Here is a 17,675-nt window from a genome sequence, read left to right on the forward strand (position 1 = left end):
TGTGTGGTGTGTTGTTGTTTTTTTAAAAAAATGTGTATCTGTCAAATAAAAAAAGATGAAGCACATAAGGCAGCAGGTTTTGTAACCCAAATATAAAACTCATTCCTTTTCTTTCCCCTAGTCTTCCTATTGACTCTGTTAAAATTCACTTGTTAAATACAAATATCTAAACTGGCAGCTTTCAGGTTTGCTTTTCATCAGGAGGCCAATAGTGAAAATAGTCAATGTGTGAGTTTTGCCAGTCCAGCCTCAGGGCCCTTTGCCTTGCCATATCTGTAATTTGAATAGCCAATATTTAATTAGATTTCAGTGGATCACATTTCAGAAGGCTGTAACATTTCATATTTTCCAGAGAGGTGTCAAAGAGCTAGAGAACGTGCCTTCCATTCCAATGTTTTGAGGGGTACTTCCATTCCAATGTTTTGAGGGGTACAGAATCCGTTCTGGTGGGTGAGACCTCTTTGTCAGTGGAAAACAAGCCTTTGTCACTGGAAAACAAGGAAAAAGTCTCTAGCTGGGGTGTCTAATACCTTTGTCCTACACAGAGCTGAGGACTTGCATTTCAGGCTTAAAGGCTTTCTTCTAATATGTTGTGGAGTTCAGAATCTAGCACAAATCTGCCTCTAATGGCCAAGGTATTTCATTAGCTCGTTAGTTAAGAACAATCTCTTTGATAATATTTTTTATCACTACTGTGAGCCCTGATGTATAGGCAGTGGTATTTTTCCAGAGAAAGAGATGCTAGAACTCACTGTGAGCACTCCCTCATTCTCTTATAATGGCAATAGTGCCCACATGAGAGGTGCCCAAACTGAGTTCCAGTTGAAAAGCCCTGAGTATAGGGTTGTTGGCTTATAAAAGTCCCAAAAGTCATTCAGGACTTTTAGATGCATTGGAGTATAACCCTAAATAGGGGCATCCCGCCCCCCTTTTGTGGTGGGAGATGACTCCCATTGGCCACTGGAGCCAACCATTCCCCTGCTCAAGAATGCTCCTGCCTCCTGAAAATGATGCCAAAGCAATGCTGTCTGAAGACCTTTTGCCCCTAATTGCTAAGAAACACCACCAGGCTACTGATGGAAGCTAAGCTGCTTCTTAAAGAAGTAAGAAAGAAGAAACTCTAAGATGTTATGGTAAGACCACCATCTCCACCTCCCAAAGTAATCAATAGCAACCTTACTTTTATGGGAGACAAATAGTTCCACAAAAAAATCTATGAGAGAGAGGCTTTTGGGAGGCAGGGACAAATTCAGTCTAACCTTAGCTGGGCCAATGCTGTGCTTCAAAATCTGCTCTCTCTTAAATCAAAATGCAATACTAGAGCTCAATGTGCAATCCCGTAGGACAAAAGCCTAGCCTTGTAGAACCAGTTATGGTCTCCAAAGCAGTACAAATTAGAAGAGAGGTGTGTTTTTTTAAAAAAAAGTTTTATTTGATTCAAAAATAAGAATGCAATAACAGAACACTGGAGTCAGCAGATACATTCATTTTATTAGCCATACGTGAATCAGTTGACAGTGTTTGCGTTTCATACGATCTATATTAATTTTGTAGAAGTGTTGTATTTCATGCCAGAGGACTGAGTTTGGAATATGCTATATTTGTAGCTTCCAGCACTTTTAAGTTGGAAGTGAATGGTTATATGAGGAGAGAATAGTATTTAGGGTAAAATCAGATTGTTTATTGTCTTTGACATGTTTTCTATCTTTGTAAAAAGTTCTGTACTCGCATTCAAATAGCATTTTCCCATACTGTGTGGCATGATTAACATTACAAATGGGGGGGGAATGGGTGCAAACCAATACATTCCTCCATATTGTTTGCATTTTTTCGATATTTTTTGCACTGCTGATAATACTAGTTACTAACAGTATCTATAGTTAGTGGTGATCTTAGTAGCCCTTCTTAATGTAGATTTACTTCAAAAGCAAGTCAATGCTACCTTACATATATTTTGACTTTAATGAAGCAAATATATTAGCAAAATAAAACTTTTTTGTGGAAAATGGTTAGACTGTCAGGGGAGCCTCCACCTTCCTTGTCCAACTACAACACAACAGCCCTGCAGTGTTGCCAGCAAGTTTTAATCTCTGATAGTTTGTGCCACCACTCTTTTCAGTCGCCTACAGCCTCAGAAATAATGGGGGGGGGACGGGGGGTGTATGATTGATTGTTAAATTCTGGGATTGCAGATTGGTGCATCTTGTGTCTCTAGCCAATGCTTTAAAATTTACACAGAACACAGAACAAGCTTTCCAGCTCTCTTGTTTCTCCCTGAGAACAGGGCAAGTTTAAGTACAGTGGTACCTCGGGTTACATATGCTTCAGGTTACATACGCTTCAGATTACAGACTCTGCTAACCCAGAAATAGTACCTTGGGTTAAGAACTTTGCTTCAGGATGAGAACAGAAATCGTATAGTGGCGGCGCAGCGGCAGCAGGAGGCCCCATTAGCTAAAGTGGTGCTTCAGGTTAAGAACAATTTCAGGTTAAGAACAGACCTCCAGAACGAATTAAGTACTTAACCCGAGGTACCACTGTAACTCTGATTCTGGGCTTGCAAAAGCATGGAACCCAAAGCAATCTAAGCACTTGGGGATTCCCCAGTCCTGAGACTGGCAAACACAGACAAACTCCACCAGTCCAATTATGAAACCTTATTAAGAGTCTATAAGGAAGAGGGCAATAAGGTCTGACAAAAATATTAAAAGCCAAGAAGAGACAGATGAGTTCAAAACTTACATCATCCTAATTATGCAATGAGAACACAGGGATCTCAGTTTACTTACGAGTAGGCAGAATAGACTGTCAGTTTCCTGCTGCCTGGATCCCTACTTGTGAGGTGAGAATACACAGTGGCAGATCTTGGGGTCTCAAATTTCAGTGCAAAACCAAAATTTGGTGCCCCCACCTCTCACGCTCCATTGTAAATAATAGTTGTGGTGTCCCTGGGGGTGTCCTCAAGGCTCCATTCCCATTGTGACTGGGTCAGTCATGCTTCCCTAAATCTGCCTTAGGAACACAGCTGCAGTCTTGAGGGGGTGACCTCTGCCTGCTGGGGTATCAAAGCCACTTGGTCAGGTCCTCTTCTCTCTCTCTCTCTCTCTCTCTCTCTCTCTCTCTCTCTCTCTCTCTCTCAGGTAGCCACCTTAAGTACCTTTTTGCATTTGAAGAGAACGGAAGGTGACTTTGGGGCCAGGACAATTCCCTACTGACAGATGTTAGTTGGGGAACTGTTTCTACAGAAACGTTAAAACTCGCTTTGAAAAGGTGGAAAACCCACCCCACTTCCTATGTCAAAATTATGCATTCCAAGGCTATTTAATCTTTCATTTATAACTTAACCCCCCCCCTCCTCCCCTGGGCTGGATTCAGATCACAGAAATGCAATGAGTAAGGCAGTGTTAAATTCTACAAACTTCATTTCTTGAGGAAAAGAAAGAAAGAGGAGAAATAAATAAATTTTGGCTAAGGCCAGTTTTCAGCTGAACAGTTCATCAGTCCATAATTACAGCCATTAATACTGCAGCCAGCTTTATACTGGGATATGATTGATAACAATATGCACCTTGGTAATGTTTTCCATTAACTGGCACTAATTGCATTGTAACTGCTGTTCAACAACCAGGAAAGTGTACCTTCTACACTGTTCTACAAAGCTTCAGTGTAACCCGAGCAGCTTTAAAAGCGCTGATAACAATGAAGCAAAGAAACAGAAGCAGGTACCTTCTGTCAATGTATGCTGTGTTCGGAGGATTAGTTCATCACTGGAGATGTTTCTGGGAATGTATTATGAGCTGCAACTAATTTCAGTGCTGTAGTTGCACACAATTAATGTCATTTGTATGTAGTTATTGTTACTGGCCTTTATTGGCATAAGTTTAAACAACAGAATCATAAAATCATACAAAGTCATCCAAATACATACAAACATATACAATATATAAAAGCCTAGATAGCCACCATTGAGTAAATCAGGCAACTTTAGCTTTAGCTTTAAAATCTCAGCTAAATACTCCAAAATTATCAATTCCTATATATATATATATATATATATATATATATATATATATATATATATACACACTTTTTATTAGTTTTTTAACATATCATTTTCAACAGTAATTAAACATACTTTTACATCTTATTCGATTTCTTTTTTACTTCCATCAATCCTGTCTGAAAATTTTCCAATCTAATCTCTTAGTATGCATTTCTTATCTTCCGAAAAAATTACCAATTCCTGATAATAGATGGTGGATACATTTCTCTATGAAATTACCACTATTACTACTTTTAATTTAAAATTTTCTATAGTACAAACAGTAGTTACACAAAAGGATACATTAAACTGAATGTAAAGCTTCTGCTGGCCTGTGACTCCCCTGCACTAAAACACACATGTGTCTTCTGTAAGTAGTAGTAGTAGTAGTAGTAGTAATAATAATAATAATAATAATAATAATAATAATAATAATAATAATTTATTTGTACCCCGCCCATCTGACTGGCTTACCCCAGACACTCTTAACTGAAGTATGCTTAAATGAATTATTGTTATCATGCTTCATTAATTCATACAGATAGATAGATAGATAGATAGATAGCTAGCTAGCTAGCTAGCTAGCTAGCTAGCTAGCTAGATAGATAGATTGATTGATTGATTTGAGGATGATATGTTCTGCTTGTGCAGTGAAAATAAGCTTTACATAAAATAGGTGAACAGCATATATTTGAAACAGGCAAAAGACCTAATCTGTGGGCAAGGGTGATTTGCAATCATGGCCTCCTAAATGTGAAACTAATTATGAAAGCAGAGGCTTCAACATACGGGTGCCACAGTCAATAGGTTATTTAAAAATATAATGACAGCATTATTTAAAGATAGCATAAATGCCTAAAATTAGGCATTTATCTTGACAGCAACTTTGACCTGACTGCTGTGTGGGCATAAACCAGGGGCTTTAAAGAGCAACTCCGAGTTGTCAGCCAACCTATTCTTACTCTAAGGAACCCATTCATTCAACATGCTTTCAGTCACAGGGGTGATCTTTGCATTGATTCCCATCCCTGGATTCATGTGCAAATGAGTTTTATGAATGCTTCAGAGAGGGAACTTGTTTGCTGACAGTCCTGGGAATGGCAACCTGCTCTCTGTAGAGTGACTGTTTCTGGGATCATTGATAAGCAGCTTTTAAAATGAGATCCGTTCACACATTGTATGCTTGCGATGCATGTGTAGAGTTTGTATATAGGAAGCAGGTATCCTGTTTGATCTATGACTGACATCTATAGGGCTGCAGAGGGATTTGGGCAAGAGATAACTGAAGCTGACACACCAGGATGGTTTACAGGAAGGCAGGGATTACGGCCCAGATAACTGAAAACTCACATAACAGGGCTGGTTACAAACAGATGACTAAGAAGCAGTTCAGATATTGTTACAGTTAGCTGATTAAGCGCAAATACAAGCTCACATGAGGCATCCACTTATGTTGAAGAAGGCACTTGTGGAAAATTGCTGCAGCTACTTTGATGAAAAGGGATTTCTCATATCCTGTGCATGGAAGAAACAGCATGGAGAACTGCCATTTCCAATCTGAGCAGACTTCTTCCTTTGAGCAGTTATTTGGGCTGATCAAGCAAACTGGTTCTGAGGAAGCCATAAGCCGAAGGAAGTTTAGGCAGTCAACCTCAGAGAATGAAGAGTTCAGCACTGGAGCTCTTGCACAAGGAGTGAGCTGACATGAATGGATGTCTTGAGAACAAATCAGCAGGGGAAATATTAATGGTTCCATCTATTTCTCCAGCCTTGTTTGGTTTCATAAAGGGTTCAATCCAAAACAGTCATTTAAGTACTTCAGTGTACTTGTGAGACTTCTGTCATACACCTGGCTGCATCCAGATTAAGTCCCACTGAAATCAATGTGAATTGCTGGTCATGACAACCTCAAGTCCATTTCAATGGAAACTTAGAAGACCCTTGCTAGACCAATGGTTGATCTAGTCCGTCATTCCATAGCCCATTAGACAATCAAATGCAGGACACCAGGGCAATAGCCCACTCTTGCTGTTTGTTCTCCAGCAACTAGTTGTCACAGGGATCTTACCTCTGATCCTAGTGTATACCAAATCTGATCTGGAACCAACATCCCATATCTGAAAGTTTCTTTTTTTTAATAAAATATTTATTGCAATTTTAAACAACAAAAATAACATCAAACATACAGAAAAACAGAGAAGTTCAAAGTAAAATTATAAGAAAAAAGTAAGAATAAAGAAAATAAGAATAAAAGATAAGAAAAGAGATTACAAATGTTCAAATCATACTTTCATAATCTTCGGACTTCCTCACATCACCCTCCCCTGCGTTCTCCATCATATAATTAAAACAGCAATTTGTTACCTTACTTCCATTCTTATTTTATAATTCTCATGTATTCAATTCCGAATTTTAAATATTTTGTTCATAAATTAACCTGCTAAATTTGAACATAGTCTTTCTTCAGATTTCACAATTTCTCTAAACATCGCCTATTCTCATATGTCTTACATTAGATTTACTGCTGCCGTGTTGCTCTCATTTGTGCATACTCCTACCATTCATACAATTTATAACGTTTCTGTAAATAGTCTTTAAATTTTTTCCAGTCCTCTTCCACCGTCTCTTCTCCCAGGTCTCGGATTCTGCCAGTCATTTCAGCCAATTCCATGTAGTCTATCAGTTGCGTCTGCCATTCTTCCAGAGTGGGCAAATCTTGTGTCTTCCAGTGCTTTGCGATAAGTATTCTTGCTGCCGTTGTTGCGTACATAAAGAAAGTTCTATCCTTCTTTGACACCCCTTGGCCGACAATGCCCAGGAGAAAGGCCTCTGGTTTCTTCAGGAAGGTATACTTAAATACCTTTTTTAATTCATTATAAATCATTTCCCAGAAAGCCTTAATCCTTGGGCACGTCCACCAGAGGTGAAAAAAATGTTCCTTCAGCCCCATATCTGAAAGTTTCAATGAGTGAGGGCTTCCAGGAATTCAGAGTGGTTGTGATGTCATTGGCATCTATCAGAAAGCCATGTTCTTTAAGCTGAGGACCAACAGTCTGTAAATAACTTAGTGGAATGGGAATAGGATTGGAATCAAAGCAAGCCTCCAAATCTACAGTGGTACCTCAGGTTAAGAACTTAGTTCGTTCTGGAGGTCTGTTCTTAACCTGAAACTGTTCTTAACCTGAAGCACCACTTTAGCTAATGGGGCCTCCAGCTGCCACCGAGCCGCTGCTGCACGATTTCTGTTCTCATCCTGAAGCAAAGTTCTTAACCTGAGGCACTATTCCTGGGTTAGCGGAGTCTGTAACCTGAAGGGTCTGTAACCTGAGGTACCACTATATATGGAAAGCTGAGGGCTGAAGCCCCTGACTGTATTTTTTCATGATGACCGTGCCCCCTACACTTCTGCTCAATGTATTCTCCTACTCTGAAGTAGGTGATGAGGTGATAAGGTGAATGGGTGATAAGGTCATTTGCTGTTGACTCTTGCATGCCACTGCTCTACTCCTAGTTGAGGTGATTTACAATGGCAAATAAAACCATAGCTTCTGCCCATGGCAACAACTTACCTGATTTGTTCACCAGGAACAACCACCAATAGAAGAATGGTGGCAGGGCTGGCCTGCTCAGGAGGCAAGGTGAAGCAGTTGCCCCAGGGCAGCAGGCTCAAAGCTGGGAGGAGAAGCAGATTCAGCCTCCATGAGCCTGATATTCCCTATCCATGCTCTAACTCAACACTCTTAAACAAACTACAATTTGGGGGCGGGCGGGTGATATAGCATTTTCTGGTTTGTCTCAGGCAGTAGTGTGTCTTGGGCCAGCCCTGGGTGGTGGCAATCTTTGTTACACCAGTCTGTTTCACACATTGAGGCCTACATTGTACTTCTAATTCAGGATCACCGGAAAGAGCAGGGGATTGGGTTTTTTAAAAAGCAAAGGCATTCTTAACTTAAAACAGACTGGACGGAGCTTCCATCTAGTCCTTTCCCCCAAACGATCTCCTCATTATTTGTCATTTGTCTCCCTCCATTATGCATAGGAGAAGGCAGGCTGACGCCCTCGTTGATGGTGTCAGATGCTCTGTCTCTCTGACAACTGAGCCATCTCACTCCGCTTATCGCAAAAGAGCAAGGAAAAACTGACACCAGATCTCATGAAGGGCAATGTGTCTGCAAAGGAGGAATGATTAGATTCTCGGGGGGGGGGGAGGGGGAGCACAGCAGGTCAGTTGCTGTCATTTAAAAAATGGCCCTGGTGTTCTTAGAATGAGAGAGGTGCACTTTCAAATTGTGTCCTACATCTACGTGTCCCTCTGACAGGTTTTCTGGGAATACTGCATCATGATGAGGAACGCTGAGCAATAAACAGCACCCTGTTTAATGGTCTTAGATAGACAATGCTTACATTTTTACAATGTGTCTTCTACTGATACAAAGTTGGAGCTGCAAATTCTGTCCTTCTTAGGAACTCGTTTATGTCGGCCCATCCTGTCTGCTAATGGAAGGACTTTTAGTCTTACCTGTGTAAAAGCTATCATTTGGTAACTCTACCATACCATACTAACATTTGGTTAATCTACCATATTTACAATGTGTACATTTGGGCAAGGTTCAGGGCATGTATTACCCCAAAGAGCTTGGGGCTAGTTTACTTGTGGGATCACCTTCCCCATCATATGTAGAGACCATTTGACCACTGTGATCTGTCTTTTGCGAGTGCCACACAATACTCATTCTGCTGTTGTAAGAAACAGTCATTTTAGTCGAGCAACAGCTAAACTTGGGAATTCCCTTCCAGCTGACACCAGCTGACACCTTCACGGCATTCTCTTCAGTGCTCTTCATCTTCAAATGTTTTTGTTGAAGCAAGCCTATCCAGACGTTAATATGTTTTGATGGTTTCTTAGTATATTGCTGATTTTGTTTTTAAAATGTTTTTAATAGGTTGTAGAAGCAGTTGATCATAGTAAAGCTCTGTAAGTGGAAGAGGGTAGGGGGTGTACTGGGTTGTTTTTGTTTTTATTATGTATTTTGTATTTTTATATTGCGATTTTATGTTGTAACTGCCCTGAGATCTGCAGGTATAGGGCAGTATACACATTCATTCAATCCATCCATCCATCCATGCATGTATGAAGGAATGTATGCATGTATGTACGTCCAACAGGAGTAGCCTCTGGGATGCTCACTGCCTGTCTCCCTCTCTTTTCTGGAATCCTTTCTACAGGAAAGTTTATGATATATAGTCCTCTGAGTGTGCTTGTGTGTGTATGTGTGCAAGAGAGATTGTACAGCTACAGCAAGCTCTCTAATGGTTTTGCCTCTGCCTGCCTCTTTCTTTATTGTTTCTCTATGTGCCATAAAACCCTGTTGCAGCATTCAAGTCATCAGGGAGGGAGTCACATTGGCTTGGACTGAAAACAGAGCTGGAAAAGTGCTTTGCAATAAATAGCACTCACTTTATAATGCAGCTGAACATTATGAGCTGGATAAATACATGTTCTGAGCCAGGTGAGGATGAACTTTAGTGACATTACAATTTCACATGTGATTGGAGTATGCCCAAGTTTGAACGCACGTGCCTGCAGCTGCCATATATTATTGAGCTGAAGTTCAACTTTGGAACGGACAAACTCCACAAATTAAGTTCTGTTCCTTTCAGGCACTCAATCACAACTAAGCTTTGCTGCAGCAAGTATGTTGCATGTCTGAATACTGCCTCCAGTTTGTAAATCTGACCGACCAATGCTGTAGCTTCCAGGTGATTCTGCAGCCAGGGAAGGACTTTTGTCTTTCACATTTCAGAGGTGCCCTGTGCTTTCTGTTCTGCTCAATTCACCATGTCAGAGTTGTGATGCTCTGTGGCGCCTCCTAGGCTCAGCGCCTAGTGCTGCAGCACCAGTCACGCTGCCCCAAATCCACCTCTGCTGCAGCAGAGACCCTATTATGATACAAAACACTATCAGGTTGTTTGCAATGTGAGGGATGTGCAAAATCAGGAAAGGACATGGCATTCAGTTTATAATCTTCCATGTGGGAAGATTCAAAGCTATGTCATTCCCCCCCCAACTGCACCCACCTGCCTATTATATGACTGGTGATGTCAGTGGATGGGTGGGAGAACAGGGCTAAATCCTGCCTTAGCTATGTACCCTGTTCCCAGCAGAGAACAGGACCATGCAGCCAAGGCAGCAGGATTTAATCCCACTCATTGGCAAAAGCACTTATTGAAGCAGCTCCATGCTACTCCTTTAAGGTTCATACCAATGTGTGTTACCTATGCATGTTACCAATGAGTGTTAGAGGCATGTTCCATGCACATGCATGGTTATATCAGATCCAAAATGCTAATACAGTGGTACCTTGGTTTAAGAACAGCTTAGTTTATGAACAACATGGATTAACAATGCTGCAAACCTGGAAGTAGGTGTTTTGGTTTGTGAATTTTGCCTTGGAATAAGAACATGTTTTGCTTACTGTTGAGTGTGTTCCCTTTGTAAATTGAGTCCCCTGCTGCTATGGGAAAGCATGCCTTGGTTTAAGAACGGACTTCCGGAACAGAATTGGAACTTCCAATTTGACTCCTATACGAAGTGCAGCATATGGCATGATTTTGATCTAGTTAAAAACACACACACACCAGAGCTTGACGTAAGAATAGGGTATTACTGCTCTACACACAAAAAGGAATGAGAGAGAAATTTAATATCCTCATTGCACATTTTTGGGGCGTTTTCAGTGCTGTGCTTCATTTTGTGTGAAGGCACTACAGAATACATAGCTTTAAAAGGCACCGCATAATACACAGCTTCCCTTTATTCGTGCTCTTTGTAAATTTTAAATACTCATTTCCTACCCTCTTTCATTCCTTCCTCCCGTCACTGTGATAAACCTTCAACCTGTCAGTCATGTATTGGGATAAATCATGATGGAACATGACACTGCTGTTACTAACACAGCAAAATGTGAGCTATGTTACAAAAAATAATAAATAAATAAAATTCACGAGGCACCTAAAATAGTCTTCTGAAATCCCTTTCCTAGAAGCACAACATCTTCTTTATCCCACTGCTTGTTTCTCTTGTGATTGACGACTAAGACGTGGCTGCCAATTGGCTAAAGATGCTTTTAATTGATTAATCAGGTAGCTTTTAGAGAATGATTAAATTCAAATAAACTTGAAAATTACAAATCCCAATTGAGGTGTGGCTTTTTTTTGTGGGGAGGGGATGATCTGACAAAATGGCCAGGCAGAACAACCCCAAAGTGTTGGTGGGGAGGATGAGTCACTTCTTATCTATGTGGCGGTGGTGCAGTTTACAAAAAAAAGCAAAAAAAAGTAATTGGTTTGGCTGGCTTGCTCATCTCCCTTCTCTCTCACAGTGTTGAGTCTGCCTGAAGATGCCAAATATTGAACCCAGGAACTTCTGTCTGCAAAATATACGCAACACCTATTTCCCTTCTTCTTACCCTACCAAGCAGTGAAGGCATTTGATTTATTTCATCTTGTGTTCTGAACCTTCAGGATAGGAAAGTCTAGTTGCCAATATCTTGACAAGTCCTGTGTAGCCAGTCTGGGATTTATTCTATCGAGTAGTTAGAGGAGCAGTATCTGAATTACGTGAATCATTGAGAACAGCTGCAACCTTGACTTCATTTCATGTACTAAACCTGTAGCAGTTGTAAGATTTTTGCATTAGTGCCACTTCACTTGCTGTCAGCGCTGCCAAAGATATAACAGCACTAATATCTCCTGGCTTTAGAGTCCAAATTCTCCTTTTCAAAAACGAAACCAGTTTCCTCATATAACACATGCCGCCGGTTTGATTGTGTCAAAAGAATATTGTTCAAATCTGTGACCCTGCATGTCAAGGAGGTCTGGCTCTGTTGTGAAAATGCATTCTAGCAGCTCTTTCAGAGCTACAGTAACAGTGAAGACGACGCTTCTGGGCCACTGTCATTAGTCCCAAGGTGCCATCGGGCTCAGGCCTGGGGTGGAAGGTGAAGAGAAGGATCGGATAGTGGGCCTGTCACAATGGAACAGATGAGTCCTGTTCCCCACTTCCCCAGAATCTAGCAGCTCTGAATGGGAAGGTGGGAATCCTGGTTTCATCTGTCCCTCCTGTGGAGAAAGCATCCACAGGGTCTGGGGAGGGTGCCCACCATTACTGGGGAAGGATAAACAAAAGTCAGGGGCCCCTGATTGTGGAGCAGGGCTTTCTCTGTGGTGGCACCTCAATTGTGGCACAGCTTCAAACTTGGAGGCATGAATGGCCATGAAAGTGTCAGGCTTCTGATGAATGGTGAAGCATTGTCTATTTCCCCAAGCCTTTGGAGGCCATGTTTAATTCCCCCTTCCCCGGCCTCTTGTCTTTTTTTTTTTTTTTGTATTTTATACTGATTTTACTATTGGCTTTTAATTGTATTTTAGATTTATATGATATAAACCCTTTTGAGGTCATACCCGATGAAACACGTTATGCAAGAAATCCAAATAAAGGACACTGAGGTCCAGCGCTGAGGGCCTTCTGGTGGTTCCCTCACTGCGAGAAGTAAAGCTGCAGGGAACAAGGCAGAGGGCCTTCTCGGTAGTGGCACCCACCACCTGGTAGTGGAACACCCTCCCATCAGATGTCAACGGGATAAACAATGACCTGACATTTAGAAGACCTCTGAAGGCAGCCCTGTTTAGGAAAGTTTTTAATGTGTGACATTTTAATGTATTCTTAATCTTTGTTGGAAGCCGCCCAGAGTGGCTGAGGAAACTACGCCAGATGGGCGGGGTACAAATAAATAATAATAATAATAATAATAATAATAATAATAATAATAATAAACATAAACAAGCATGTACCCATCTGGCATTTAAATGAAAATGGTGCGACTCCTGCTGGAACAAGTCTCAGAATGCTTAATAAACTCTTGGATGGCTTTCCAAAGATAGAATTGCGACAGAGAAGTATTGCTTCTTCACCATCTCCATTGCTGCAGAGTAGGCTCAATAAAGAGTTCTTACATGTGCTGCATCCTATTCATGAATCTTATACCATTTTCTGGCAGGGACTGGCAGGGCTCTGACAAGTGTATGGCAGAGGCAGCAGGACCCAGAGGCCAACTCAGAGGGGCAGCAATTTATGGGGTTTTGTGCCACCTGGTACTACAAACTGGGTGCCCTGTCCTTCCTTAATACCATATCTCCCAGACACACTAAGTGCAGCCAAGCAATAGTTGATATTAGCAGAAAATTACTGAAAACTGAATAACTAGCTAAAAATAGTTGATAGAGTTATAAATACACAGTTTTTAAATTCAGGGAAGTGCAACCTTGTGGCAATTGCTCATAAATAAAATTACTAATAAATAAATAACTGATGTTAAAAATATAGATAATGTAATAATTGAAGGCTTTAAAGAAATGGAGAGCTCACGTTCATTCATTATAAACTGCAGAGAAATCAAAGAACCCAATTAGTGAAATCACCAGTCTAAATCGCAGTACCTATGAGATGCCAAAGAATGCAAAGCAACCTTTCTTTCACCTTTCTCCTGGCTCCCATCCACAACCAACGTCTCATTTATGAATTACAACATTCTACAACCACATAATACATAACACACTAAATAATAATAATAAATATAATTATACATGCGACACCCATTCCTAAGGGGTGCAGATGACAGATAAATCTGTCAAATCCCACAGCAAACCATTGGGAAATCCATACCCTGGAAGTCAACTCAGAGGCCACTGCCCCTGGGCCAGATGTCTGCACAAGTAAGGGCTCATCCAAACTTCCCCATATCCCACACATAGAAAGCATGGGTCTGAGCAGCTTTCTGCTTCACCTGTGCTTTCTAGGCATGGATCTGGGTGGTTTTCCCTATGCCTTGCTTTTCCCCCAGGGAAATTTATCTTTAGTGATAAATTGGAACATAGGGCTATCTGCAGAAAACCTGAATTGCCATTTGCTCCAACTGAACACTAAAGAGTGGTTTTCCCCCAGGAGAAAGAAGCAGGACAATAGGAAGTATGGCTGACCGCTAAGTCATGCTCTAATGCAGTGTTTCTCAAACTTGGGTCCCCAACTGTTGTTGAACTACAATTCCCATGATGCCTAGCTAGTAGGACCAGTGGTCAGGGGTGATGGGAGTTGTAGTCCAACAGCTGAGGACCCAAGTTTGAGAATTACGGCAAGGGAACATATAAAGATTCAACAAAACCCTTGGATTTTGATCTCATGAACACTGAGGAACCAAAATGCCTGGCGATATAAAAAAAGATTGTGAATCCTTGTTTCAGCAATGATTAATAGAACTACTCATGCAGATTTATCAAGAGAAGGTGAAGACTGATTACTTTGCAATGGATGTCACTCAAAACAGAAATGAAGAAATAGGGAAGAAACCTGCAGTATAAGGAACATAGAATTTGGTGGGAGGAATGCAGCTGGAACGTCTGTCTGTCTGTGAACCAATTTCTTACGGTTTTAGCCAGACTCTATATATTATTAGAATATAATCTGTGATAAAACCAACAATGATGTGTGTGGTAATTTAGCTGGAGTTTAAGCACATGAAGAATGTTCCATTGCATTGGTTTGAAAACATGTGTGCTCAAACTGGTGTGTGCATCCTCATTTCACATAATTTGGAAATTATAGAAATGGTTTCAGATGCCTTTGTCACTGTGGTCAGGAATGGAAGCAAAGGTATGTGCAGTTGTGACTTTCTCATACTGTGTCAGATGTACTAAATACTGAGGCTTGAGGGGATAATTCCACACTATGTGCTGCACCAACAAATACAAAATAACCCCTCTACAGCGCCACAAATCCAACTTAGTGGTGTAATGTTGGAAAAAGGGGATCACTTCTCCTACCTAGGCAGTTATCTTTCCACAAGGGCCAACATTGATGTTGAAATCCAGCATCGCCTGAGCTCTGAGAGTGTGGCTTTCCCCCTATTGAAGTGCAGAGTGTTTGAGGACCGGGACATTTGCAGGGAAACCAAAATGCTTGTTTACAAAGCTATTGTGCTACCAACCTTACTATACACTTGTGAAACATGGACCACTTATAAACACCATCTCCAACTCCTCAAAAGATTCCATCAGCAGTGTCTCTGAAAATTTTTACACATCACTTAGGAAGACAGGTGAACTAATATCAGTGTACTGGAAGAAGCAAAGATCACCAGTGTTGAAGCAATGGTTCTTCAACATCAACTTTGTTGGACTGGTCATGTTCTACAGATGCCTGATGATCATCTTCCAAAGCAACTACTCTATTCCGAACTTAAAAATGGAAAGCATAATGCTGGTGGTCAACAAAAGAGGTTTAAAGACTGTCTCAAGGCAAATCTTTAAAAATGTAGTATAAACACTGACAACTGGGAAAAACTGGCCTGCGAGCGTTCCAGTTGGAGAACAGCCTTTACCAAAGGTGTAATGGGCTTTGAAGTGAGAAGACACTCAAACTCAGGACGCAAGAGAGAAACGTGCTAAGAGGAAGGCACACTTGGCAAACCCTCACCGTGATCAACTCCCACCCAGAAACCAATGTCCCCACTGTGGAAGGAAGTGTGGATCCAGAATTAGCCTCCACAGTCACTTATAGACCCATTGTTAAAACCGTGTTTATGGAAGACAATCTTACTCAGCTACGAGTGATCACTAAAGAAGAAGATGTAGGCCTGATCTGATTTACTGAATTCAGGAAGAATGGAGTACATAGGCCAATGATTAGCAGCGTGACACTGTCCATGCATATTCAGAAATAAACCCAGTTGAATTCACCGTAGATGATTGCATCCCATGTTCCATTGAGATGATTGGGACTTAAGAGTTTTGAAATGTTCATAATCTTTATAGATTCATTTTATCTTAGTCAGTACATCCAGTTTCAAAATTGTCTGTTGGAGAAGAAAAACCTGGAATCAGTAGCTTCAAGTATGCTTTTAAAATAACAAAGCTTGCAAGAGCATGCTACTTTGCTGAAATATGATTCATAGTATTATTTGTGATTATTTCTTTTGTTACACAGATCTCATACAGAAAATTGAAATGGCTGTGGAAGAGGAAAATAAGAGACTATAATGACCATTACATAGAAGTGTCCTGTTTGCTAACTTTGTGTGTAATTGTGAATACATTGTGATTAGATGCCCACGATTTTACTGCGGCTGTAACAACCCCCTTGTTGTCCTGTTTCTATTCCCTGACTGTTACAGCGGATGGCTAGGCTGTTCATAATTTGCCAGGTTAAAAGGTAACACCTCAGTTGGGACCTTTCGAGACCAACTTTCCCTGGCTTTGCTTCAGATTTCTTTGTAAATTATAGAATCCATCAGCCGTCTGGGCCTCTGTTGTGGCTGTTAAAAATTGCCAAATGTTACCGGGCAACCCCTTCACTGTCTGGCCTATTGTGCTGAAGGATGAATGAGTAAGAGTCTTGATTACCTTACAAATAAATCTGGTTAACTGTTATATTAATTAAAATGTGCAGAATTGAGGCTATTCTGAACTATTTATACGTGATTTAATTCATATCAGCAGCTAATTTGTATTTAATGCAAACTAATGGGTTTTATGTAAATGGAGCATGTGGCAGTCTATTTAAAAAACAAATTATCTCTAGTTTCATTTCAGTTATTTTAATTAAATTTAGAGCGTGTGTTGTGGGGGAGGGGATATGAGATGCATTATATATGAAGGGTTGATGGTTAAATCCAATTTAACTCCACCACATAAGAAACAAGTCATTCTCTTAGCAGAAACACTAATTCATGTTCTAACCTTTGACAATGTTAAAGCTGATGGTGTGTTAAAATAAAAGACTAGGGCATATGCCTGCGGGTATATAGATAGCATGGAGTGTTGTGGGATTTCTTTAAAAAAAACATTTTTTTTTTCAAGACAGGGGAAGCATACTACACACAATCCTGTCTTAGATCTTAGTAGCATTATGAACATTGATTCATTAATATTTATTAAGTCCTCTGAAGATAATTGTGAGTCAAATGTTGCATAAGCATTTATGTACACAAACAGCTCTCTGAACTTAGACAAGATGGGCTCAGAGGGCTGGTAGTTGAGTGGCCAGGAGCTACAGTTCTCCATGTGATGATGATGATGATGATTGATTACTATTCGTGTTTACGAATCACACTTCCTTCAACAAAGCTCAGAGTGATGTGCTACAAAAGATAAATAGCAGAATTAAATCAATGATTGAAACAAATACACAAATTATCTAGCATACATTTTGTAGACTTGTATCAGATTCACTGGATATCAGATAACTGAAGCACAGAGAAATTAATCTGAGATAGGATGGGCTGGAGGCTTTTGCCCAATACCCATTCCTTTTTATGATATAGCCTTATAGCAGCTTGCTTTCACCTATTTCTACATTATGCCCATTTGCAATGACTCCCTAGAAGCTTCTTGGCGACGTCAAATGAAACCACCTCCCACAATCATAAAAGTGAGTAATAAAGTTGCCTCTTGATGAAGTAATCAAAGCATTAAATGTACACACGCACACACACACACACTTGGTCATTTTATTGCTGTATGTTGTGTCTTTTGTGTTAGATGTTTCATAAATACCACTACTGTGTGAAAAGAATTCGTT

This window comes from Podarcis liolepis (genome assembly GCF_965112155.1).
Source record: "Podarcis liolepis genome assembly, chromosome: 11".
Classification (NCBI taxonomy): Eukaryota; Metazoa; Chordata; class Lepidosauria; order Squamata; family Lacertidae; genus Podarcis; species Podarcis liolepis.